The sequence below is a fragment of the Calonectris borealis genome, chromosome 10, assembly GCF_964195595.1.
Source record: "Calonectris borealis chromosome 10, bCalBor7.hap1.2, whole genome shotgun sequence".
Taxonomy (NCBI): Eukaryota; Metazoa; Chordata; class Aves; order Procellariiformes; family Procellariidae; genus Calonectris; species Calonectris borealis.
The window spans coordinates 3,954,460-3,979,757 of record NC_134321.1 but is presented as its reverse complement, the minus strand read 5'-3'; the positions used below and the strand labels follow the sequence as shown (position 1 = coordinate 3,979,757).

Here is a 25,298-nt window from a genome sequence, read left to right as displayed (position 1 = left end):
ATACTTCTGCGCCCAGCAGTAATAACAGCACATAGCCCAGAGTGCCACGCATCACCTTCTTATCCCTCTGTGAAATAAGCCTCATGGCTGATTTTTAAACTCAAGTAGCTTGATTCAGACAGAGCGCCATTTACCTGAGCAAGGGAAGCAAGAGCCGTCTGTGCCCGTTATGCAGGAGGAATGACCGTCATTTCCTACTGACAGCATCACCCCAGATGGGAACACCTGGGACATAGACCACAGAGCCATAACTCTTCCTTCACCTTACAGAAGAGACTTGGGCAAAATGATGGAAAACCTTCACCAGGTGATGCATGTTGCCAGGAGTTTAGATCACCTTCCCTGGGGAATTGCGGTATCGCTGCATGCAATATTGGATTTGAGGTGGAGGAGGATTGTGGAGATTTATGATCAGCTTAGTTCCTTCAGCAGGACAGTCCTGATAGCTCACTGGTGAAAGCCTAAAGCAATACCCCTTGGCAGTCCTTGAGCTGAAGCTGCAGTAGGTGCACTTGAGCAATGAAATCAGCTCTGCCTCTACTCTGCCTTTTTAATGGTACACATTTTGTAATGTTTTTGGGGAATGATGAATTCTTACTGTCTGTTTGTACTGTGCCTGAAACAACAAGAACTGCTATAAATTGGCTGGGTCTAATAAACCCAATAAAAACACCCAGCGATACAGACTAGGTTACTAATACTGTATCTTGTGGGTTTTTTCCCAAAGTCTTCCTATACTTTTCACGGGACTGTTTTTGATATAAATCCTTTCCTTCAGTCTGTGAGCTCTATTTAGCCTTCCTCTCTCCATACAGTACTCTGATAACTTCAGTCCTACAGACCTTCTCTCCTGGAAATTCTATTAAGGTTTTCTTTTAGCAAAAGTGAGTAGCCCTTCAGAAATCCTTTATCAAGTCTGCTCTTTCCTGTTATGGTTTGTCTCTGCTTTTTTTTTTTTCATGGATAGCTGTAATTTAAAGCTTACTAGATCAATAAGTCTAAGATGCACAGCATAAATGGGAGAAGCAGACAAACAGCTGGTAAAGATAGGGGACAGCTGATTAAAAAGAATTCAGCTATAAAGCATTTGAGTTACTATTCTCTGCTGTGATTTTTGAGTTAGATTAAAAAAAGGGAAGGGGACACACAAATTGTAATTCACTCCTCCCTCAGAATCTCTGATTAAAATAATGGTGATTTTCCTCTTTTTCATGTCTCTAAATAAAAAGTGATTTTTTTTTTTTTATTTGGAGTAGATGTTTTAATCAATTACAAGTGAATTGGCTTAATATAGAGGTAGCTGGGGGAAATGTAATGGCAGGAAGTCTGGACCTGATGTAATAGCAGCATCTCTGGTCTTGAACTCTCTAAATCCAGTCCTGTGATAAACTGAAATCCTGAAAATAGCCTCTGTTTTATACTGATTCACGGCATAGGGATTTTCTGTTCTGCTTTGCAAGCCCTGGTGATTGTGCGTGGAACTGGGTTTGGGTTGCTGTGCTTTCTAGCTGAGGCACGTCTTGCAATCCTTGGACCAGGCTGCCACAGCTTTGTTGGGTTATACCCAGCTGGCACAAACTGTAGATCAGGCAATTTGCATTTGGCATTACAAATTGCAGTTGCATTCCTTTGTGAAGGTAAAGATGCTATAAAAGGCTGAGTGTATTGCCAGCAGGAGAGTAAACATTTCTAAGCTAAAGCCTCAATAGAAGTCAAGAAGGATTAAGGTGCCGCTGAAAGGAGAATTGAGGTTCCTAAATCACTGCAGAGCTTTAGAAAATGTTTTCTGTTCACATCAGAAACCATCATTTATTGACAAAGGGGTTGAACTTTAAAGTATATGTGCTAGTGAATTGTGTTTCAGTGAAATTGCGTACTTCTTTTGACAGGGAGGTTTGTATAAATGTTCTGTGCGTGCCCATAACCCAGTCCATAAAGACTAGAGATGTGTGTGGCAATAAGCATGTACATCTTATACATGTACATCTGTGTATGCTGAATTTGGCTATATATACACACCTAAATAGCAAAGAGATGTTACGATATGAATTTGAAATGCTGTGGGAAAGGAGGTGCATGTGCATGTGGAAGGATTGGGTCTGTCCATAGGGAAATAAGTCTGTCTGCAACTGGTGAAATGAGACCAGATAAAGAGATTATCAAGTAGTGACAAGAAAGAAAATAGGTTAGCTGAATTTCTCTTTATCACTTCTTTTCCCTTAAGACGTCTCACTGAATATCTTGTCATTCATACAGAGAGTCTTGAAAGAAAATTGCTTTTAAAGGTGACCCACAAAGGAAAAAAAGAAAAAATGGTGCTTGCGTGCTTCTTTTGCTCCTTGGTGGCATAGGAATATGGCCTGGCATTTGCACTGCGTATGTGTACTCTCTTTTGGGAGAGCAAGAAACGTATCTTAAAGCTTCAAAGTCTTCCCTGCCTTTGCTGCTCCCAGCCCGTAGCGGAGCATCCCATGGGTACAGAGCAGGGTGCTGAGCAGAGGCTGAAGCCCCCGGTGCACCACGGCTCAGCCAGGAGTGAATATCCAGGTGCTAGTGCAATAGCAGAGCTGTATCGTTCTGCGTAGGGCAGGAGACGGATGCAGAAATGCAAGTCTTTGTCAACGTGTTTGAAGTGGGGTGAACGTTATTGGAAAAAAACAGTTAAGGAATTTGTTTCCTCCTGAAATGCTTTTCTTTCATGGGCCTTTTTTTTTTTTAAATTTATTTTAAATGAAAGTAACTATTGAAAATAATTTTGAAATAGTGTTTCATATTAGTGGACTATAGGAGGGCAATAATGTAAGTGATGATTGATAAGATTTATTGTTTCTGGTTTTGTGTTATCTAGCGATTCCATTGAAAGCTGAATCTTATCTGTTTGGTACTATATAAACACTTAACAGGCTTGAGAAAGCTTGTAATCTAAGTAGACAAGAAAGGCAAAGAAAGAGAGGGGAAATAGAGGTGCAGAGAAGTGACTCGTTCCAAGGTCACAAACCAGACTTAGAATAAGAATCAGATCTTCTTACTTCAGCCCATTTTTCTATTCCATGGGGTATGTTGCTTCTGTTACTCAAATATGGAAAAACCTGTCCTTTTCCAGTCAAATGGAGGGCAAGGAGAATGAGATCAGACATCAACTCAGTGATACAGAGAAAAAAAAAACCCAAAGGAATTGTACTGCTAAAGATGCTATTTTCAGATAAATTCAACATATGACATACCATTACTCAAATTACAAATTTGTCTTTCTCTCTAGATGCAGTAAAGTGGGGAGAAAGATTCAGATGTAAAACTGCAAATTGACCATGCATTGATGAAGAAGCAGCTGCATGTACTGGTTAGAAATGAATTTTTTTTTTTTTAAATTAAGTATTTGTGTTTTGGATGTAAATTTTATTTACCTTTATTTCTGAATCATAACATTTTTCTATAGAAGCATAAACGTGTGTATATATTTATTTGTACATGTATGTATGTTCTGGAATAATTCCATGTGATTTTAATTACTTGAAGTATGTGAGCATGCTTTCAAAATCTGAAAGCTCTCTAATGGAACTTGTTTGTCTTCTCTTTTTACAAGTTAAGCAAACAGTAATTTGTTATTATATGTGTAGCTGAGCCCTAAGCTAGGCTTTATCCTGTTGTAGCATCTAATTGGTAAGGAGCTTGCGATTTTACATTTAAAAAAACCCTCAAATCTGTTTGGTCCTTCAACCTGTAGGAAAAGGTGCTGTAATTATTCTATTCTGATCCTTTCAAAGGAAGTCTTCCATTCTGCTTTCCAACATCTGGTGATGGTGGCCATCGGGGCAGTGAGTTACCCCAAAAACACCTGAGGGGCTGGATCCAAAGTGGTGCATGGACCTTGCCTTTCTTTAACGTACCCCTGGGGCACGTTGAAGAGAAATAGCGGAAGAGCAGGGCCTTAGCGGTGGCATTGCCAACAACTGTTCATCAGTGAAAAAAGGTCTTGGAGCCACGGAGTTATTTATGTCTCGGGCTTCTCTAGGACAGCTTGTTACCAGGGGATTTTAGTGCCTGTGGACCCTTCCTGTAGTGAGATGTGCTTGGAGGAAATAATCACACTGGCAAGGGATTTCTCTTTTTTTTTTTTTAAATCCTATTCATAAAAAAAACCTCCTATAATTTTGTGTTCTGCTTCTCATTTGTGGCTGCTGAAAAGGGAGTCTGTGCTACCAATATGTGGAGTTTAAATATGCGTGTCCCATTAACTTTTATTAATAGGATTTCTAAGGCTAAAGCTTTGTGTATAATGGGAATTATTTACACCGTAACTTTCTTTTGAGATACCATTTATTGGAATTTTCTGTATTCTGCTCACTGGCCTTGACTGCTGCAGAGAGCAGGGCTGAGAACATCGTTCTCATGTATCTGCTCCTGAATTTCATTTTGCATATTTTTGTGGTCTGTAAAATTCACAGTGACAAAGTTTAGATAAAATGTAGTCTGCCTTAATATTGCTTTAACTTTTTTTTAGTAAAACATTTTTATTCTTTTATTATACCCACTGATAAATTTATTTTTCCTTACAGCCAGTGATTGTTTCAAGTAGAGAATAATTTACTAATTTGTGATAAACCCCAACTAATCAGGCAGTGGGATTCAGATGCTGTGTGAATCTAGATCTCCCTAAAATCTGGTTATATTTTGATTCATCTCTCTTTAGGAGCAGCTCTGAACTGAAAAGCTTGCTTTCTTGTCAGTTTGTAAGTTAGCTTTTGAACTTTCCCTCTTTCAAGACCAGCCATCTGGAAAGGTCACCATGTGAAGGCTGGCTATTTTTTAGGTATGCATGAGCAAAGAGAATAAAGATTTACTCTGCTTTTCTTGTGGGACACTTTGTCTTGTTTCTTGTTACACAGCCCCCCAAAATGCATAAACTTTTGTGGTTTTTTTTTTTTAATTCCCCCCCGCCTTCTCCTGTATTCTCTATGAGAGTATCCCATGGGCTGAGCTGTTCCATTTCAAGGGAGAAATACTGGAAATGCAGGCATAACATTCCAACTGTAGATTTGAGCAGATTTCTATATAGAATCATAGAACCATTTAGGTTGGAAAAGACCCTTAAGATCATCAAGTTGAACCTAAACCTAACACTGCCAAGTCCACCACTAACCCATGTCCCTAAATGCCATGTCTACACGTCTCTTAAATACCCTGACCTTCTCCCTTGGCAAGAAAGGTCGCAAAGTGATGCAGCCTTTGTAACCAGCTGGACGCTTGGCGCTCAGTGCGTCAGAAATGTGTATGTTTGGGAAATGTGCTATTTTCTTCCCTTTGGTTCACAACTTTAAGTACACCCAATTTTCTAGTTAATATGCCGTTTCCTCTCCGACTGAACCAGTTTCTCACTGCAGGGATCAGCCTCGCGACCTCTTTGCCCTGCGTGACCAGAGGATGAACCCGAAGCCATTCAGATGGGGGCTTCAGATTTAGGTTAATATATGCTTCAATGTCTCCCCCACAAATAGCTGCATTTACTCGGGATCTTTTTATTTAAATGTATTTCTCCTCTTTGTCAGTTAGGGGAATTGTAATTAAGATTTTATTGCATTTAACTGTGTGATAAAGTTCCTATATTTAGAGTTTGTGAGTCTATTGCATTTTAAAAGATATTTGGCAATGTGAAAGTTAGCACTCATTTGTTTTCATTTAAAATTCAGGGCATGGTATGTGAAGCTGTATTTATAAGGAGGATACACCGTCATGTCATTTTCGACTTGCTTAAAAGCCAAATAACTGGTTAAGAAAGCTCCCATCCTGAGGAGAAGAAAGGGCTCATTAAAAACATTAGCTGATACAGAACAAATTGAACTTCAGTGCCCTGCATAAAGATTATAATAACTGTAATAATAAATGAATTAATAATGCATTAAAGGAGAATTCCTCCAGTCAGATTGTCACACGCTTATCTCTGAAAATTGACTTCGGTGAGGTGTGTCACATGAGCTAATGACCTTAACTGATGGATTTGGGACTTTTCCACACTCCAAAATCCACTTAAATCCATATTTCTGTACTTTTGACTGTCAGTCTTCTGGACAGACATGAAGTAAGCAGGACCATTTGGTGTTGCAAGCCCGGGGGTAGCTCTTTGCTGAAACAAAGCGATCTCTGGTTTTAACCTCAGGTAATCAGGGTTGGTTAAATCCTGACCACTTGCAAGGGAAAGCCAGGTTAGCAACCCAGTGCTGCAGGCTGCGCAGCGACACCAGAGGCACGTCTTGGGTCGATGGGGGTTCGAAAAGTGATACCATCTCCATCGTGTGAAGAGCTTCCATAAAATTGAAGCTTTTGGGTGAAGCTGACCTTTGTATGTATCACCAGCAAATTCTCCCTCCCGAAACTGCAGATGAACCATCACCAACCGCTGCTGGGTGGTACGACGGGGCTGTTCCTGCGCTCCGCGGGAAGTAACGTGGTCCGAGTGCAGCTCAGTCTGGCATCTTCCCATCTGCTTCCGAGAGGGCTGAACTGGGACAAGTGGGCATGTTCCAGAAGCGCTAAATGTGAAATAACCTGAAATAGCGTTGTGTCTGAAAATCCCACCGAATTGTGGGTTATAAATATCACGAGATTATCAGGATTTAGGAATAAATGGTCAAGTTCAGCACTGAAATACAGGTGTCCAGAGGATTTTAGCAGTGGAAGTGTAGGTGCTGGGGCATATCTCTAGACGTGGCAGGAAAGTGAGAGTTTGGGGATTTCTGCTGTCTCCCCTGGGCAAGGGTTGGGTTTTAATGGTTATTAGGCACCTGTGCTACGCTGGGGAAAAATTGCATTAAGGGAACTGATTGTCCAGACATCGTAAACTCATGCTGGTTGTAAACTGCATCTTTAAGCACCTAGTTACCTTTAAAATGAATCCATTAGTCACTTCGGAAAACCAAAACGGCTCTCCTAAACCTAGGTACTGCTGAAGATGGAGTTTATGTGAGTTGTGAGGTGATTAATTTTTAGAATCTTAAAATAATTGAGGCTGGAAGGGACCTGGGGAGGTTGTCTGGGCGCTTCCCTTCAAAAAGGAATCTATGGGTTCCAAATAAGAGATTATGGGGAACACTTGTCCTTTTCCTGTATGTCACACTGATGCTTCTAATGTGTCCCCATTTATACCTGCAAACAGGTATTTGTAGGTGTTAGTTTGCACGTGCAAATACTGAACTTTGCCTATGAAAGATATGAAAGCAAAATTCCTTCTGGGGTGCTTTTCTGGAGAATCATTGAAAATCCACCTTTGTTTTTTTTAAAAAAATAAAAATCTCATTCAGCATAAAAAGGCAAGAAAAAGGACAACATCAATGGGTTTCTTATCAGTGCTTTGCATCATGTTAATACTATAACCAACAGTAAATTATGTAGGTATTATACTGGAACAAAGGAAATTATACCAGGGGGTTTATTCCAGAAGACTTTGAGTTTGCTTGTCAAGTCATGCAATATGTGGTTTGCTTTATTTGCTGGCTAATGGGAGGCTAGCTGAACAGTTGCTTTAGTCTTCTCTTTCCCAATGCATTGCTTTACTTTGGTACATTATTTGATACATCCCAGAAAAACGGTAAGATATCAAATAAAGGTAATGGAATAATGTACCAAATTGTTACGGCTCAGACAAATGACCGGAGTGTTGCCTATGCATCACATGAAGTGGTCACTCGGGGAGCTGAAAGCCCAATTCTGTTTTTCAACCCTCCAAGCAATAAAAGACAGAGCAGCACTGAGGATGTTGAATTTTGGAGCAGAACAAACAGGTACCTGCAAGGAAGCTACTAAAATACTGATAGCCTGGGGCTGGCAACGTGTAACAAGGGAAATACAACTCTACCTGCCGAATGGGATCTGGTCCTCTATACTCTCTCTGATTTCTGTATTGACTGCTGTCAGAGGCAGGAGAAAGGGAAAAATGCTCAGGCTATTCTTAAATTTTTAGTAACGAGACTAGGTTCATTAAAGCTCCCATCAAATGGCTTTCAGTTACTATCAGTCTGACTTGTATTTGAATTGATGACCTTGAGATGAAAGGCTTTTTATTCTATTACCCATCTCCTGAGCCATCAAGTCTTTAATATGCCGTGTAAATTCAGTTTTCAGATGGTATTTCTTTTATATAATATTGTCATTTATTATTAACAATGTCTGATTTTGAGTGCTACTAGCTATAATTGTGCATAATACTACTTTTGTTATTCCTATTATTTCAAATATATCTGCTCTATTACTATATACTTCTAGACACAGAGAAAATAGATTGGTAATAGACTGTAATTCAGCTTTATATAAATGAGTTAATAAAATCACATAAAAATACAAAGTTAAAATAAATTCAGCATCGGCAAAGCTCATGTATTAGTTCAGTAAATTGAAATATAAAATTCTGTTTTGATGCTGAAATAAGCTTTCCTGCAAAGTACTGTGTGGGACTACCAAATGCATAGTAAATTAAGAAAAATGAATAAGAATATGTAATACAAACCATCACAATGAAGGAAGTACATTACATGCCGCCCTTTTCCTCCTGAATGGCTTTTTCCTAAAGATAGTATAGAGTAGACCATGTAAAGAAACCAATACATATAGGAGTGCTAAACAGAAGTGTAACGAGGTAGCTTTTTCTGTTTTGGTTTTATTTGAATGTGTTTCTTAGGAACACCTAAAACTGGCAGCACTGGGATAAAGAGGTGCCTTTTGTGGACAGATTCTTTGCAAACTCTTAAGTATGGGTAGCTAATTGTACATATTTGATCTGAATTGCAAGTATGTAATATGAATTTAAAAAGAAAGATAATATGAAGCTGGTGCTGTGCTGAGCAGCAGTAGTCCGTTGTGCCAAATTAAATGATTCTTTTGCCCTTATTTTGTTCCAGAGGAGATAACATTCCTATAAGATGTTATTTCTTGGTTTTTGACACCAAAAATGTTAGAATGCCAATCTGCCACAAGATCTTAAGGGGTCATCCAGTTCAGCCTGCGGGACCACACTGCATAGCCTGTCTCCAGGAGAGATGTTTGTGTCAAGGTCTTTTTAGAGGCTTCCAGCGATGGGTCCCAACTGCCTTCTTGGAGATAACGTATTAAAATGATTAACTACCTATATAACTCGGAAAGCTTTTCATAATATCTGTCCTTAATTTTCCTTTCTGTGAATTAAGCCAGTCACTACTCATGCTCATGAAGTACAACTGATTGTCGTTTTCTTAATTAAAACCTGTTATGTATTGGAATATTGCTGCTATGTCTACTTTTTAGTCCTCTCTCTTTATAGAGTGAACAAATATCCTTCTTTCTAGGTCATGTTTTCTAAATCTCATATGAATAATTACCTCCTGTGTCCTGTGGTTAACATCTGTTAATATTTCCCAAAACACCACTTGTCTCTCTGGCAGCAGACTCGCGTTGCTGACTCATGTTTAGGTTTTATCCTTGCTCACCTCCCTGTTCTCTCCCTATTGCTGCCTACTCGATAAAGCAGTTTTAAAGTTTGCACTTGATTATTTCCAAAATAGGTAGGACTTTGCATATCTTTTTATTAAATTATCTTCATGATTTCAGCTAGTTTTTTTTCCAACAAGTTGAGATAATTTGGTATGCTAGTGCTATTCTCCAGAGTGCTTGCAGACCCTCCGTGCTTCATGTAACCTAAGTTACTCATGAAAATATGAGTGCAAGTGGGACCAAGTGCAAAGACCTGTGGAGATACACTGGTGTGTTCCCTCAGTTTGGAAGTGGACAGTTGAAAACTCTTCTTTGAGTGTGTTTGTTAGTCTTTACTTCTATAAGAAATTGGTAAATCTACCTCAATGTGATAGCGGAATACGTTTGTCTATTCAAAATATATCTCATCTAATTCCTTCTTATGGTAGGGCAATTATCCTGATTAAAAAAAAAAAAAAAGGACAACTGGTCTGACATGATTAGTTCTTCACAAATACATTTTGTCAGTTTCTTCTCACTTTATATTCCTCTGGGTGCTTATAATTTCATTGTTTAATCATTTATTCCTGGGTCTTTCAATGTACTGAATCTAGACCGTGTAGTCTTCCTTTTTCCCATTTCTAACAATAGCTGCTATGTTTGACCATCTCTTACCCTCTGGGACCTCAGCCATTCTCGGAGAGTACTAAAAAGTAATTACTAATAGTTTAAAGAGAACTTCAGCTGATACCTGAAGTATTTCAAAATAAATTTAATACTTAATGACTTATTCAGCTATATCTTACCCACGCAGTCTTTAACTCTCTGCTCAGCTTGTGTTCCATGCTCCTAGTTAAAATGAATTATATTGAGAGCCTGGTCATGTAAAACATCTTTTTGTGAAGACAAAAGGGAAAAAAGGCATTATATGCCAACCTTTTATATGTGGAGCGTGATTTGCTAGTCTTTCCCTGTTAGGTAATGGACTAATGTTTCCCTTTTTCTTTTAAATCCCTTTTTGCAGGCAAGGTAGGAAGAGGGGATCTTGTCATCAAAAATAAAAGGTTCTTCAGTAAATTGCCATCTTTATTTTTTTGATTAATTACAGTTAATTCAACTACTGAAGGATTAGAAAAACTCATTAAGATTTATAAGAAGTATTTCTTATCGCTTAATTAGTCTTCATTAGTTGAAACGGAAGACTTGACGATTCATATTTTTGTATTATTCACCAAAAACATGTTAACCATACAGCATTAATATTGTTTCTATAAGTGCACCGTGGTTGTGGTTATGTTCTGCTATTGCATTTCCTTCTCAGCTGTATTTCCAGCACCTTCTTGCAGTCCTGGTGTCCAACCCTTGCTCTGGCAGGAGTGCTGCGGGCATGTCCTGCTCCAGCAGCCTTGCTTAGATGATGGGTAGTCACTCTGAGATGGTGCTTCTCAAGTCTAACAGCAGTAGGACTGAGAGGGAGAAGGAGGAGTTGCTCTGTTGGCAGCCTGAGCATCCGACACGTGGGGGTTTGAGGGGTGGGGAGGGTTAAGCTGCAAAATGTCTCCTGAGTTGGTATGCGCTGGGTTTTTTAGAGGCTTATAACTCAGTAATGCTGCGATGGTTTTTCACGATGATGGCAAAGGGCATGTCCTTGAGGCAGGTGGCATCCTGTGCTGAATTTGGAGGGGAAGGGAGACAGAGCACTTCCAGGAAAAGGGCTTAAGGATTTATAATATGTGCAAAAGAAAGCAGTGTATTTTTGCTAGTCTTCACCCTGGGAAAATGCAGAACCGTTTTGGTTGAAATGAGTTGAAAGAATCTGCCCTAAAAAACAAAACTTTGAGAGTCGGTTCACTCTTTAAAAAAAAAAAAAAGAAAAAAAAAGAGAAGTGTGGTGAGGGAGGAGCAAGTCCTCAGATGTAGAAAAGGCAAATGTAAAGGCCAATTCCCATTGTGGGTAGGGAGGAGGGCCAACACTGTGGCATGAATGAGCGAGGATGGACATTGGAGAGACACTCGCCAGTGACCGGGCCAGCAAGCCCTGCCCGAGGCTGCGGGGGCGGCCGCTGAGGCTCCAGCTGCTGGGAAGGAGCAGTCCCTCGGGAGGTGCTTCCAGGAACAACAGAGCTGTGGTTGAGTCTGCCAACAGACTAGATGACTTCTTGAGGTCCTTTCCAACACTCTGGTTTGTTGAGATAATAAAAATTAGATTTGGGCCAACTTTTGGAAGTGAAAGTTGTTACCAAAACGAGCTGTTAAAATGCTTGGTTTGTTTTGTGAGGGTTTTTTTCTGTGTGGGGAAAAGAAGTGTACAATCTTGCGGCTTTACCACAACATTATATATAAATGTGGATGCAATAAATTAATGCATTGGTTGCAATATTAGTTATAGATTTGGACAGTGTATTTATAGTGCTGTCCTCTGATGTCCACTATAACACAAGTATAAAATAGTAGAGAATATTGGAATAATAAATATATGGTAAATATAATAAATGTATTAAAAAGGTGTGATAAACCATGCATTATAATATTCTCTTGAAAAAGTACAGCCTATTTTTTGTTATGTTTTAGTAGTTTATTCTCTTTCCAAGTCCTGTCCCCATAGACCTCTACGTTAATGTATTTCATTCTGCTGAAGAATACTCACCTTTTCTGCAATGCCACTTTCCAGTTAGGTATTTCTGAGGCAGATTTGATAACAGGGTGCCTACAATTCTGTACTTTGGAATAAAGGAAATTATTTAAAACAAAAACAAAAACAAAAACCAAACCCAACACACTACCCTCCATGAAATGAAAAGATAAATTAATTTTCTGAAAGTAACTGAGCTATTGAATTCCTTTTCTACATTCATTCTTTCACAGAATAGCATAAGTAAATGCTAGAGAATGGAAAGCGATTAAAAATGTAAGAATTAATAACAAAAAGTAGATAAGCAAATGTTGTGTGTACAGATTTGCATCCTGTGGCATTGAGAGGATTAAAGAATTAATTTACCACTAGCATTTATTTTGGAAAAGTCCTGAGGCCAGTTCAGATAAATAACACTCCTAACGTGCGAGGACCCTAATGAAGTTAGTGGGACAAAACCAAAAGAGTCAGTTGAAGAAGAATTGGGAAAAAAAAGAAAAATCTATATTAATTTTTTTTTTCTTAACAGGTAAAATACTAAGTTAATAAAAACTATGGAGATTATGAGACTAGAAATTGGAATTGCAATTTTCTCTGAACGTAGTTAGTGGTAACTAGGGAGATTTTGAAAAGAAAAGTGATTGCATACGGAGATATGATTTGTGAACCAAATTATTACCAATATTTTATCTTGAGGCAACAGTAACTCGGTCTTTAATGATGAGGAATTGCTTTATTTTCTGACAGTCTGAAAACTGATTCTGACACCCTGATCCATCCTTGATTGGATTAACTGAATTGGCATTTTTCCAGAAAAGAACAAACAAAACACACGGCACCCATCCGGTGATGAGGCGACAGAGGCGGTGGTCACAAATCCCCCCCCCTCAGCCCGAGCCGTGGTGACGTGCCAGCTCTTATTAGTACCAGCCCTCCCTTTCTCTTCCCAAACCACATATGCTCTGCAAGGTGCTCGTCTCCCATGTATGACAAGTGCTGAGGGTAGTAACAGGAGAATGTTTGCAGACGTTAATGTTTGCCTGAAAGGACTGCTGCTTTCTCCTCAGTCATTTTATCCTGCATTATGGGTGCGTGGTATGTGCCCACATGGATTCCTGTTTTCCATGCCACCCGTGTACACTGGTAGACTTACAAAACTGTACCTTGGCTAACCAAATCAACCACATGTTAGAAACTTAAGCCTTGAAAGTCATTGCAACTCCAATTTCTAAAAGCCGATGTCTCATTACAGAATGACTTGCGTGCCTGAATCTGGCTTGACAGAGATGTGACAAATTACTTGGGGATTTTCTTTAAATGCTGCTATACTATTGACATATTTCCTCAAAACCCATCCTGTCATGCTAGATCAAAAGTTGTTGCAGTCGAAGTTATTCCTGTGTGGCTATAAGATAGGTTGTTGTTCAATTGTACTGACAGTCTGTGTTTAGTAATCTGTTTATTCGGCTGTGCCATCTTCCTTGGCTGTGGAGAAGGAGGGTTACCAAGTGGGCAGATATCTCTTGGAGATATCTCATTTTGCATTTTTCCTCACTACTACCTTTGAAAAAAGTCATTCGCTTCTAAATGCTTCCCTGCCAAGCTTAGCATTTCATATCCTGCCAAAAAAATCGCTGATTGAGTCTGAGTATGGCAAAAGAGGAAAAAGAGTTATTGCTAAGTGGCCTGATGCACTTTTTTCCCTCTAGTGTAGTTGCTGGTTTGTCCTTGCATACAGGGCTAAGGGTGAGTACACTATACCAGCTATTCAGTGCCTGAAATAATTTGGATGGAATTTATTATCATTAGCATGCAAAAGGGCAAAGCTGGTTGCCGCATGAGTTCATTACAAGGGAATTATTTCCTTATATACATTTAGTAAGAGTCAGCCCTAAGTGGTGTTGCCTCATTAAATTCAAGAACTTGGATACTGTTACTGCTCTTCCAGATTTAATAGGCATGCCTTTTCCAACGGGTTACTTTTCTATAATCTGCTGCATAGCATGCAGACACCCGACAGATGCTCAGTAGATTTCTGCATCTGATGAGGGTTGGAGCTTTGATAAATGTAAAGAAGGGCTGTCGGAAAGGCCTGAGGTGTGAGGGCGCAGGGATGCTACCACAGCAGATTTTGCATGTGCTGAGAGCTTGGGAGAGGCTGCTGTGAAATAAACATTGTTTTGTTAGGTGGTTATCGGGCAGCTTGCGTTGGCTGGAGGTCACCACGTGGTTTCTGTCGTCATACGAGAAGTTCTGTCTCCGAGCGAGGGTGAGGAGGACACCCACTAATAAGGGACTCAGCGTTATATCCTCAATGTGCCACGCTGGAAGACAAAGGGACACTGTCTATGCTCATAATCCCTCATTTGAAAATTAATGAACAACTGGCAGGCTACAGACGTGATGGCTATGAAACCTCTTATATTGGGCAAGAAATGCTTTCCCACTGCGTGCTTTCTGGTTAATGATTTAGTTTCAAATTTGAGTAAGTCTTTGTTGCTGTGCAGTGGTTCTGGGCAAACTAGTTTTGGGGGAGGGATAGACCTTTTGAAGGATGCTTCATGCCTACATTAGAGAAATACTTAGTTTTCCTAATTTTTTCGAATGCAGTGTCATGAAATCATGCAGATTAATGATGCAAAAGGTCTTTTTGATCATCTGTTGAACTGCTGTGTCCCTACAGGGTGATTGTTTTCATTAGCCATCTTTGGCTTACATTTCTACAATTCAGATTTATGTAAAAAGATAATAATACCCATACAGCACAAAATAACAGGGGAAGTAATTCTCTCCAGGTAAGTAAAAATTGAGCCTTTCTTACAAAACAAGATATTCTGTAATCTGTGAACCTAAAAGCCTGACTTGGTTTCCTACTGATTTGCGTTCCCAATCGCTCTGCACGGGGCAGTGCTCGCGCATTTTCTGTCTTCCCCAGCAGGCAGGAGATAACACTGGGTTACTCACAGCCTATGTTATGTACAGGCTGACTGGCTTGCCAGTAAATATATTGAGATTTGCCAGCCAGCTGCTCTCAAACAGAATTTACAATGTCCTTTTTCTCAGTGGAGTCACTAGTTTGAGTTTCTTTCCTTTAAACTTCCCCGTTCACCAGCGATTGAGGGGTTTGGGTAGATGGGAGAGGCTGCACAAGTGTAGAAAGCCTCATTTCCTCAACAAGCTGTCCCAGAAAATGGCATTTTTTCCTTTGCCAAGAAAAAAAGTAGTTCTCATCAAACCAATGTATTTCGACATTATAACCTTTATCCCCCAAATAAAGATGCACATTTTTTGCCAAAACCCTGCTCATTACACAGGATTTTCATTTCTCTCCGAAGGGCTTATGCTTGAGTTTTTATATGCAAGTGCGGTAGGTGAATTCCTGGGGTGGTGTGGGTGTACACAGGGTCCCCCAATGCCCCGGGGTGCTCCCATCCTGTCCCCACGGCTGGTGGGTGAGGACGGAGTCAGCCCCCGCTGATGGGGGGCGACGCGCCTTCCTTGGGGGGAGCTGGAGGGGAGCTGGGGGGGAGCTGGGGGCTACTGGATAGTTCAGCATTTTTCAGTAAGGCTCTGAAAACCCAGCCTGGCATCCACTGAATAAATGATAACTTCTCCCTGATGTTCTCCAGGTGATAATTGAGGCATTTTACTTTTTAAAGCAGCATTTTGGGGAGCAGTGGCTTTATCAAAGATTTCAGTGCGTTGGTGTCGTCAAGGCACTGGTGGAAGCACTGAAATGGCGATATTAAGAAAGCGGTGCAAAACTTTTTGCTTGTTGCTTGTTTTGCAACGAAGAAAAACTGAGGCCAGCTCTTGATGCCAGTCATTATTAAATGCTTTCTTTAGCAAATGGGCTTGAATACATAGTCATTCGTCTCCCTCTAAACTGCTAATGCTTTTGACATGTTTTTTGAAGTTCCCATCATGAGCTGTAGCCTTTGGACTCCCTGTGGTTTGCTGGCAAGGGCCAGACCTGAAACTTTATTTTTCCTTCTTGTAGTACGTATTCAAAATCAGTGAGAAAAGGTTGCTTGGTATTAGGATTAACTTGAGCTTCAGTTTCTCTTCACTCCATTTTCTGTTCAAAGTCATTCTCACACTTGCAAGTCAAGTGACCTGTCATTTAATGCTGTGTCCGATGGAGAAGTGCTGGGTCCCATGGGAGTCAATAGCCGGAGTCCAGATGCTGGTGATGGGAGGATGATTGCACCACGAGGCAGCAAATGAGTGTTGTGCTGTCGCTTGATGAGAAATATATCAAAAAAAGGATCATGTTTCTGTGAAAATAATAAGAAGTAGAGAATAATATTTTAGATGAAAGGTTAAAGGAATTGGATTTATTTGGGATTGTGTGTGTGTGTGAGAAAGGGTAAGAGAGTGTTTTACTGCCGACTGGTAGATCTGCAAAGAATAAAGATTTTCAGTCATAAAGTATCTAATTAATGCCATTGATTCATCTTTTTATGTGAGTTAAGTGTCCTTTACAGATCATATATGGATATCATATATATTTATATATTTTATATATATGTGATAGAAAAAATAAATACTGTATTCTATACCTGTATTACCAGGTAGTGAGCTCTGACATCCAAAGCACAGGTTAGCACCCTGCTCCTTATGGACTAACGAGGTGTTAATCCCTGCACCGTTACTGTGTGTATATATAGGAATATTATTTTGGTATTAATCTCTTCAGACTTCCAGGACTAGTCATCATACCTCACTTCATTGACAACAAGTAGTCGTAACGTAAGGATATAGCTTAATAAATGATTAGGAATTGTTATTTTTTGACGGTTTCTATGTAGGTGGTTGTTCAGTTCCCTGCTGAGTTGTCCAAATTAGTGATCTGGATGCATTAGATAACATAATTTACTTGTTTTACACCAAGACATGAGACCAAAGCTCTTTTCTTCCTATTTCCAGTGATAAAATCCTTGGGTTTAGACAAATTGTCAGATTTCTCTGACTCAGTTGTTTTTTTTCTGTCTTGAAGTCTGCCACTTTCACCCATCTGCAACCCATCTCCGCTGCCTATTTGAAAAGAGAGCTAAAAATACTTGCAGGCATTATCTCAACAGTCGGTTGCGGAGAGACAGCAATTTGTTGACGTATCAAAGGCAGGTGCACACTGACATCCGCTAGAGAATATAGAATGATAAAAAATAATTCACTGATTGAAAATTTAATTAAAAAGAAAAGGTGCTCCATCTCATAAATTGGTAGAGGGTCTTCTGGTGAGTCCTGAGATCTCCCTGAAAGGAACCTGGTCGTCTCTGTAATACGGATTTGCAGCCTGGATACATTCAGTGTAGAAAAATGCCCATGTAGAAGGTCCTTTCATGTTGGTCAAAAAGAAACTCTCTTAGGGGCCAGCATAGCCTAGTCCGTACTTGTTGGAAGTGGTCGTACTTGAGTAGTTTTAGTTACTTATATGCTACATGAGCCTCATGGTACTTTCAGTAGTTGGGCTGTATAAAATTTATTGGTAGGCCAAGTGTCCCAGTTTGAAGCTGATGTTAACAGAAACCCTTCTAGAAAGTGAGTGCAGATGTAGGTGATAGGATAATGGTAACTGTGAAAATCAAAAAAGAAAAGCATTGGAAAAGCTTGAGATTGCTATGACAGTCAAAGACAGAAATGAGCTGAGTTTGGGAATACATTTTAAAAATATTTAAAATATAATTTGCTGTAACAGAAGATAGAACTTAAAATCTTTCTTGTTCAAGTTCAGCTGACTTCTTTTAAAAGAAGAGTTCATTGAATAAAGGGCAGAAGTATAAACCCAGATATTTTAAGATCAGGCTTTGCAAGTACCACATATAGGAAAATACAGTGCTAAATGCTTTCCCCTTGACAAATGTGGTTCTGCTGCCATATGATCCATATTTCCAGCTCTGGGATGTATCACCCTGCAAATTGCAAAACGAAGTATTAAGAAATATGCCTTGAAAATGCGCCAGCTAAGTTCCTTAAAAGGATCTGAGGAAAGATGACTCACTACTTCAATGGCCATTCATTGCATCTGCGGAGCATTTCAGGTTAAATTCTCTGAAACAGTCATGATTTCTTGTAGCAGCTCCTCTGTGTTGCAGAGCCGGTGCTGCAGCAGCAGCCCATTGCTGAGGTCCTGGTGAGGCGGGAGGAAGGGAGGTGGCATCATCCGGGAGAGGGATGGGGGGCCAAGAGAGGCACCTACAGCCATCCTGAGCCGTGAGGAGGAGCACCGAGGCTACCCTTAAGAAGGTTTGAAATTTCTGACTTGATTAAAAGCTGATCTAAAGCAGGCTTTGGGTATCAAATGGCTGGTTAACCACTGGGGTCACCAGAAAGGAGCATATGTGAAATATTGGCTTCGTGTCCCAATGTGCTGCTTATGGTGTGTGAGACAGAGCCTGGGCATCGCAGTGATGTATCGGACCGCTTTGAAATGTTTGCAACCTGTTGATGCGTGGGCTGTAGTCGGTATTTCGTATCTATGTCCGTCTCTCCCTCTTTGCTCTCTTTGCTGTTTTGTATGACAGAGCCTTGTTTAAAGCACATCTTGGTATAAGATCAGGGTTTTTTTCTATTGAGTCAGTATTTCTGAATTTCTGTCTTAGCCCAGATGTTTTGTGGGTTTTTTTGTTTTGGTTTGGTTGTCTTTTTTTTTCTTCTCTCTCTCTCAATAAAACCTGCTTTCTCAATCTCTCACTGCTGTTCCCCTGCAAGCAGCAGGCTCCTAGGGCACAGCTACGCCCGACGTCTCTTCATGGCTCAGCATACCGATGGGGCAGAGCTGAAGTGACAAATGCTGAGCTAGTGCAAAGCTGAGACACCCGAGTTTATTCTCAAGTGACTGGTGCTTTTTTTTTTTTTGTTAAAATACATATAAAATAACCTTTACCGGAACAATTCCTTTTAACATTTCTGTCGTCTTGGTCATGTAGGACTTTGATTTTTGCCAAAGTTTATTTCTGGTACGGAGTGCTTCAGTTTTGAAGAACCGAAATTCAGGTGCTCTGTAGGAACTTACCTTTCAGAAAACACTAACTTCATCTGCTGAAAAGCAGATCCTTTTAAGCATTTATCAGATTTTTGGAGTATTCTACTACAACCGTTTGCAACCTTGAACAGTCTCAGCTGGCACGGGTAGGTAAAGCCACCAGGAATGTGCAGGCGCTCCTGCCTAATGAGCTCCGTGTTTAGCTGCTTTGGTATGTGCCAGGTTTTGACTGACAGCCTTTTTTGCCTCCTTCTGAGCGGAACCAGCTTCTTTCTGCCTTTTCAATAAACGGAGAGAGCTGCGCATCAAGGCAGTGTCTTTCGTGGTTATTTCTCATAGCTTCTGATCCATATTTAAGGAATCTTTACTGAATTTTTCTATTTGGTTGGGTGCACTGATATATATTTGCTTCCTTTGTTCAATTATTCATTTTTCTTCTTTGAACCTTGAGAGAAAAATAAAACGGGAAGAATCCAGTTACATGTGCTTCTAGTTTTTGAAGATTCATCAGAACTGTGCCATAGTCTTTTGCAATTCCTTATGGAGGAGGGATCCAAACTCTGCTGAAGTCAACGTGAATCTCTTGCTAACTTTCATGTTACCTCAGTGGTCATTCTGCCTTTGGCTCTATATGGACAGTAAGTAAAAGTAAATGTCAATTATCTTTTCAGACCGAGGTGCTTGTAGAGATACCATACTTAATGGGACTGTTTTAGGTTGTTGTCGTGAAAGCTCAGAATAAAGGAACTTAAATAAAATATACATATTTTATTCCTATTACTGGAAAAATCCCATGTTAAGAAGTTTATGTGGGACAGGTGGAGAAGAGGAGGAAGGAAAGATGAGGAGGGAAAGCAATCCATAGCTTAACAGTGGTTGAAACTGGGGAGGGCAGAAAAAATGCAGAGAAGTAAATGTACCTGAAAAGAAAAAAGAACATTTATTTTCTCATAAACATCAAAATAGGAATGCAAGTTGACATACCATCTTCTAAATCCCAATAAATTTGGATGAACTCTCTTCTTCTCTAGCATGTTCTGTACAAATAAAGTTCTCACTTCGTCTGGTCTGAGGCAGAGGGACAAAATCCTTGAGTACATCCCAGCAAATTTTTGGGTTGCAATAAGAGGATGTGCTAGGGCAAATGGACACATGTCGATGAATATTATACATGTTGCTGTGAGTGTCGATGCATATTACTCGTGTATGAAACTGTGTGGAAAATAATATAAGTTTTCTTGCTATCTGCTGTTAGGTGTGATTGAATGGAAGAAATGCTGTGATGTATTTTACAAAGTTTGTATAATGGCCTTATTTCCCCTGAGTTTGGGAAAGAAGGGGAATATTCTATTTACCAATCACAGAATCAATTTTAATTTTAGGTATTGATTCCTTTGTCTCTGTCAAAGTGTTTTGTATTCTTGTCAGTCTCCACCCTGAAATCCAGGTCTTTAAGTGGAGCATGTCTGTGAATGTTCCACAGGTGTGTGTTTTGCAGTGGTAAACCAATATTTTCCTTTACAGAGTACAAGCAGAGCAATTTTGCCTCAGGTAAATTCTTTCTCCGGGAAAACCCATTCAATAATGCTTCAGGGCTTGTATCTCAAGATGAAACAGAAATCTGTCTTGCTGGTAAGATATGAGTAAATTTTCATGTCTATGACAGCTGAAGGAAAATTAAAAATTATGCTCTGTAAGGCTGGGGGGAAGCAATGAAACCCTCAAAATATATATAGTTTTTCTTAACTCTTGATGTGAATTTCTATCTCCTGTGAAGTGCACTATGTAGCTCTCTCAGACCCATTGAGCTTTTCCCTATTTGCCTGCTGGATAAACTTCTATTGGATTTCTTCCCCTACCACTGCCTCTCAGCCTCTGTGAAAAGGCAGGGTTACGGCGAGGCTGTGCTTGCTCGGGGGTCTGAATCTGGCAGTGCTGAATGATGTCGGGTATTCTAGGGGTTAGGAGAGAGTTTTTGCCTGCCCTGGGGTTTCCCTGGCGCGATGCAGGACTCCCACATGTCCAGTGCTGCTCATTTTGGTGACCAGCGCTGTTCTGCTGTGTTGGATGTATACGTTAACTAGCGGGAATGGGTACGCATTGGTTGTCTTTAGAAGGAAAAGAGACATTTATGGTGGTGAATTTTCTTATTCTAAGGTAGGTGCTGTGTTTTTGAGGCTTGACTATAAAGAAGACAAACATTTGAATTTCTTTTTTTCTTTTTTTTTTTAAATGTAAGGTCAGAAGCTTGACTAAGCAGTAAGTTACACACCTGAATTTTTAATTCGCTTACTTTTCTGTTTTGATAGCTGAATTTTTTGTCACTATATGGTATTAATGAGGTTTGGTCTTCCTCCTTACTCAAAGCTGGCGGTTTGGTCTGCTGTAGCTTTCCAACCAGCATAGGCACCAGGATGGCACTCGCGGCAGTGTCGGACTGAGGTGGCTATGCATCAGCAGCAGAGCAGGTGACTGGCTTATAATTAGTTTGCATTTCTTTACGGCTCCTCTTTTAGGCGGGGGAATTGCATAACTTAATGTGAGTAATACTAATTATTTTGGATCTGTCATTGCACAACTGATGATGAATAATGTAGATACTGCTGTGATGCTAAATGGAATTGTTGGGGATTTTTTTGCCTTTTCCGCTCATCATCTGTCTTGAAGTATTGTGACATTGGATGACACAGATAAACTTGAATTCTGTAATTATGTTTTATTTTAATGATCCTGGAAAATATTCAGTTTTGCATGTTCTCGTTCAATGCGGCTTGATGAGTCTTCCAGCTTTCCTGTCTGCTTAATACACTGCTGACATTTCTCCATTTGGATAACAAGATTCAGTAGGATAAAACTATCTTCAAAATGCTCCATGCTGGCATATTTAGGTTTTCATATTAATGGAGCTATTTTTGTGCCGTTAGATCAATGATTTCTTTCCATTTATTTGTGGAAGGCCAGGTCAGGCCCATTGCTAAGCAAATAACACCAGAAGACGAGGGGGGAATTTCAGTGGCTATGAATTTGATTCTTCTAAAAGAGTTCACCTTATTTTCCATGAGTGTTGGTGTGATTAGGATTTTTTGTATTGCTGCTTCCAGAAAGCAAGCTTTAAGCCCCCTTGTATAGGCTTTTGCATTTGCAACAAAAATCATATTTGATGAAAACAGTGACTGAAACCGCAGGCTTCTCACCCCCTCCTGTAAACTGTGCACAGAGTCAATTGAGTATGTAGCTATACAGAAAAAGCTATGGTTAGGTGGGATCTTCTCAATTCTTTCCACAGTATGCCAGCAGAGCTGGCTGCCTTGCTAAAGAAAAGGCAGTTATGTGGGGGGGGAGAGGAATTTGTGTATATTCAGCTTGGCTGGCTGAGCTGACGCCCGAGTTACGAGAGCTCTGTCCATAACATGTCCAAACTGGGGTATTTTTAGAGTGAAGTTGATCTCTTCAGGCACAGACACTTATGAATTTAACAGTCCTTATTTTCTCCCTCCCCCTCCCTCTTTTTTTCCCCCTGTGGCTGTTTAATATTAAAAATGCTGCATCTTTTGGTAGTCAAGTCAGCAGGGACCCTCCTGCGGCAGCGGAGAGCGGGATGTTAATTATCAGCGGGACGGGGTTCCCAAGCCCCTTGCCAGAGCGCTGCCTTTGAAGCGGCCGGCCCGGCCGGCGCGGTCGCTGCGCCATTGCACCTCGCCACGTGCTCTCAGAGGGTTTCGGGCTCTCCATGGGTGTGCACAGGCTCTGTTGGCTTTCACAAGCTCTGCGAGTTTGTCCTAGTGGAAAAGATGCCCTAAATTTGCTCTGGCAGTACGGAAAGCTTAGCCTAATTTTCAGAGCTGATTTCTGTAAAAGGAGGACACACTGATGGCCGACTCTTTCCCAGAAGGGAAGGTTCGAAGGGTGCTCCTGGACTCCAGAAAGGTGATTTAATTCAATCTTAGACTTGGAAATAAATCTGAATATATTTTTTCTTTATCCAGTTTTATCAGCGTGCTTGGGAATATGAATGACACATTTCCAACCATAGTTTTCTTCCTCAATTGCAGCTGGAAGGGCTATGGAAAAGGACTAGGAAAAAAATCGGCTGTTTGATGATTCTTGCTATAGAAGAGTCCTTTAAAGTTTACCAACTTAACTGCCCAAAGTCACGAGTCGTTCAGGGGTGATGTGTGTTGCAGTACAAACCAAGTTGGTATTTCCAGAAAATAAGTGAATTCAAGACATATTTATTAGCTCTATGGCTTGAATTCAAAGATCTTCAAATGAGAAAGTAAGCGTTCAGTTTTCCCAGTAGAAACATTTATAACAGGAAGAAATAGTTTGAAAGATTGGCCTTTAATTTCTAGCCTAAGGCCAAACAGAGCAATCACATATAGACGTTATCAGATGTATTCTCCGTATAGAATGGTAGAAAAATCTCTTATGAAGCATCAGTTAACACTATCACATGATTTTTAGATATGTAATTACAATCATGCTGCATTTAGCAAGTGTGAATACTTACATTCCAGTGATTTGTTATCAAATTGGACATGGGGCTTAATTTAGATTAAATTCAGAAACTTTGTGTTTGAAAATTGCTCTGTACTTTATGCCTTGTAGGAGGCAGAGGGAAAACATGAGAAGATGGAGAGGAAATAAACACCCCATTTGTAGAGACAACGATACACTTATTTTTCTTTTTTAATTTACAATAAAGGTCCATGTATGATAATAGAAACAAATCAGCCTGATGTAAATCCATTGCAAATCAGAGGTGCACTACATATATCAAAAGGGAAGATTAAGGACACTAACCAGAGTCCTGTGGAAGTTGTTTTTTAGAATTGATTATTGTGAGACTGAGCCGAAGTAATAAGCATGAAATACTAATTAAGCTACTGGTATATTATGAAATAAAGGTGTTTTAGCATTAAGAAATGAAATTGAACCAGATTTAGAGAAACACTTCAGACTATTTTGTGCAATAGGCTAAAGCAAATATTGACTCACTAGTATGTTAATGCAAATAAATTAAATTATTAGGGATTAGTGACCAGTTTAGTCTGTAGAGAATCCAAAGCAGAAAGCTTTAACCCTTTCACTAGTCTTCCTTGACTCTTTTATCTTTGGCTGTAGCAGTGATCATGTCTGTCTTCTGCACCGAAGCACTAGTATTCTCCAGGGACGTCTTTGGCCAAATTAGTCCATAATCTTTCATAATACGCTCTCCAGAGGGTCTTATTACTAAATGCTCTTGATAAGTAATAGTATATGCAAAGTAGGTCTGCACTCGTAGGTCCTGTCATGTCATAAATGAATGTGAAATTTAATGGGGAAGCGGTGCTATAGTAAAACCTCTATTAGCTGAACCTAAGTTAGTAAAATTGTTATAATCTGAAATTCAGACATGTCCCCCAGCTTATCCACACAGCCATGGATTTTCAGCAAGTCAGAATCATTCTCCAGGGGCACGCCATTTTTGTTGCCTGGGTCCTGGTGGAATGAGGAGAAGAGGGAAAAGCACCAAAGGAATAAGAAATAGTGCGCATTTTTGCCCCCTTTGGCAGGGTGAACTCGGTGAAGCCGTGAGGAGGTGGAGAGGGGTGAGGAGTTGTGCCATGGAGGTGGGAGGTCGTACTGAGCCAGGTATTGGCACTATCAATGTGACCTTATCGTGTCTGTTAGACCATGTGGGGAAGTAGGAGGACGGAATCGCTGGAGAACTTCTGGTTTTTGTCATTGGCACTGATTCCTCCAGAAAGGAAAATCCTGGATTTTCTCTCACTTGTGTTTTATTGCACGTGGTTTGTAGCTCCTGCCAGTTGTCTCCGGGCTGGAGCCATGACGGGAGCTCCTCCGTATGCCCCGAGTCTCCCCAGTTCCCTGGTTTTTATAGCAGCAGTGAGTGTCGGGAACCCAAGTGGCAGTCTTCACTTATATCCCGGTTTCCCGGTGTCGTTCAGTCTGCGCTGGAAAGGCCGCTGAGTGTGGAAGCTGTGGGCTCACAGCTCACAGCGCAGTGTTCCCCTCTCAGCTCTTACAAAGTGTTGAATTCCAATAAATTCACTTTGCTGCTTATCCCAGCTACTTATTGATATTACTTGGGTTTTGCGCACCTCATCGGTTTTATAGGATCACGGGCTTTGTCAATTCTTCTGTTAAAGAAGAATTGTAACATGTAACATTTATGAACTGGTACGTGGCTGATTTAGGCATCCTTTCGTTTGTAATTAAAGGCCTGGATTTCCTGGCAAG

General features: G+C 40.2%; 1 protein-coding gene across 1 annotated transcript in view; it reads left to right on the top strand.

Moving 5' to 3' along the window:
* Positions 1 to 207: 207 nt before the first annotated feature.
* CHL1 (cell adhesion molecule L1 like) overlaps positions 208 to 25,298 on the top strand; it is a 107,912-nt gene continuing 82,821 nt past the window's right edge. Inside the window, exons 1-2 of the mRNA XM_075158607.1 lie at positions 208 to 307; positions 3,260 to 3,340. The gene's annotated coding sequence lies outside the window, so the exon portion shown is untranslated. The remainder of the gene's footprint in view (positions 308 to 3,259; positions 3,341 to 25,298) is intronic.